Below are 2756 nucleotides of genomic sequence, written 5' to 3' on the forward strand. Positions count from 1 at the left end.
GAGAGAGAGAGAGAGAGAGAGAGAGAGAGAGAGAGAGAGAGAGAGAGAGAGAGAGAGAAAGAGAGAGAGAGAAGATAGATAGAGAGAGAGAGAGAGAGAGAGAGAGAGAGAGAGAGAGAGAGAGAGAGAGAGAGAGAGAGAGAGAGAGAGAGAGAGAGAGAGAGAGAGAGAAAGAGAGATAGATAGATAGATAGATAGAGAGAGAGAGAGAGAGAGAGAGAGAGAGAGGTATGTGATTATCTATATGTAAATATTAAAAAAAAAAAAAAAAACAGTAAACATGATTTCGGGGGACTCAACCAAAGTTGTTAGGTGTTCATGATAACTAGTATTCATATTGCTTCCAAGGTACGGAAACCGTACTGCATATTCTACCCACTCTCACAAGCCCGTATAAACGCCCACGTGTGTGTGTTTGTGTTATATGGATGCATTTGTTTTTGGTGTTGCGTGTCTGTGCAAACACACACACATAAACAGAAACATAAACACAAACACCGACACACAAACAAACACAAATACACACACAGAAACACAAACACACTTACCCACCCACACACACACAAATAAACAAACACACACACACACCCACACAAACAAACAAACACACACCCACACACGAACAAACAAACAAACACAAACACACAGCCACCCACCCACCCACAAACACTCACCCACCCAAAGACACACCCACCCACAAATCTTTTTTTCTGACACACCCAGCGAAATAGAGAACATACCAATCCCAATCCTTAGTTTCTCCCCCTTGCCAATCCTCCAACAACGGGCAAAAAAAGCGTCCTTCTCTATCAGTAAAATGAGGTTATAGCCATCTCCTTGTCATCCAACATGTCCCACAAAGAAAGGACTGCATGTTATGAGGGAGTGTTGGCTGTCATGTGAGGCTGAAGACCTGTGTGTTGGTGTTGGTGCTGGTGTTGGTGCTGGTGTTGGTGTTGGTGTTAATAAGTGTGTGCTGGAGATGATATTTCTATTGCTAGGAGTGTGTGGGAATTCCCCAAATTCGAGATTCTCTCAAATGTGATAGCGCCAAGTATTAAGTATGGAAAGAAGTATTGAGATATGAAGTAAGAGTGGTAGCAATAGTTAGAGTAATTGTAGTAGTAGTAATTGGAATAATGGTAGAGGTAGGAGAAGTAATATCAATTAAAAAAGAAGAAGAAGAAGAAGAAGAAGAAGGAATAGTTGTAGTAGTTGCAATGAAATATTAGTATATTATAATAACCCATGATGACCTGTCTATTGCTGTTGGGTTGTTAGCTGAATATATGTCCTACAGTTAGGAGATGTCATCTATAAAGTCATATATAAAGAGGGATAATCGTGATGGAACTAAATATAAAGATGGAGTATTGAGGGTAGTAGTAGTTAGAGTAATAGTAATAGTAGTAGTAGTTGTAACAATAACAATAGGAGCATTGGTAATAGTTATGATTATAACATCAAAGCATGATCTAATTATAGTCATAATAGGTGTCAGCAACGACAGTAGTATTATCATAACAGTTAGGAATTTTCTCTGACACGCCCAGCGAAATAGAGAACATACCAATCCCAATCCTTAGTTTCTCCCCCTTGCCAATCCTCCAACAACGGGCAAAAAAAGCGTCCTTCTCTATCAGTAAAATGAGGTTATAGCCATCTCCTTGTCATCCAACATGTCCCACAAAGAAAGGACTGCATGTTATGAGGGAGTGTTGGCTGTCATGTGGGGCTGAAGACCTGTGTGCTGGTGATGATATTTAAGTATTAAGTAGGGAAAGTAGTATTGAGATATGAAGTAAGAGTGGTAGCAATAGTTAGAGGAATTGTAGTAGTAGTAATTGGAATAATGGTAGGGGTAGGAGAAGTAATAGCAGTTAAAAAAATAATAATAATAAAAAAAGGAATAGTTGTACTAGTTGCAATGAAATATTGGTATATTATAATAACCCATGATGACCTCTCTATTGCTGTTGGGTTGTTAGCTGAAGATATGTCCTACAGTTAGGAGATGGAAAGTCATCTATAAAGTCATCTATACAGAGGGATAATCACGATGGAACTAAGTATAAGGATGGAGTATTAAGGGTAGTAATAGTTGAAGTAATAGTAATAGTAGTAGTAGTTGTAGTAATAACAGTAGGATCATTGGTAATAGTTATGATTATAACCTCAAAGCATGATCTAATTATAGTCATAATAGGTATCAGCAACAGTAGTATTACCATAATAGTTATGAATATTAGATAAATGATGGTAATGTTTCGAATTTCACATGATAATGTTTTACTATTTGTCAGCTATTGCTAAAGTATTTCAATTTCGGTTATTTGTTGTTGACACTGTTTTTGCTCCAATGTTTGTTTTGTTTAGTCTGATACTAAGAAGAATATCAACAATAATGAAACCAATAAAGAATGTATACAAAATGAGACAAAAATACCAATAAAAACGATAATAACAATGAAGGAAAATATAGACGTACACCCCGTCTCCCCCCCCCCCCCCACCCCCGCTTCAACCTAACCCTCAAAATAATAAAAACAGTAGTAAAAGATATAATAAAAGAAGAGAGAAAGATAAAAAAAAAAAAAAAAATCAAACGTTTCATAACAGCTGTTGATATCACACATGAATTTAGCTTGGCTGATTGTTGTATTGCTTAAGTGCAGCTGCATTACGTCTGCTGTTAATAACGGTAAGTTGGATTGCACAAGACTGGGCATTCGAGCATTTCGCTGACATCTGTCGTT

This window comes from Penaeus japonicus, unplaced genomic scaffold (genome assembly GCF_977035675.1).
Source record: "Penaeus japonicus unplaced genomic scaffold, GWHDUDI00000001_assembly GWHDUDI00000003, whole genome shotgun sequence".
Taxonomy (NCBI): Eukaryota; Metazoa; Arthropoda; class Malacostraca; order Decapoda; family Penaeidae; genus Penaeus; species Penaeus japonicus.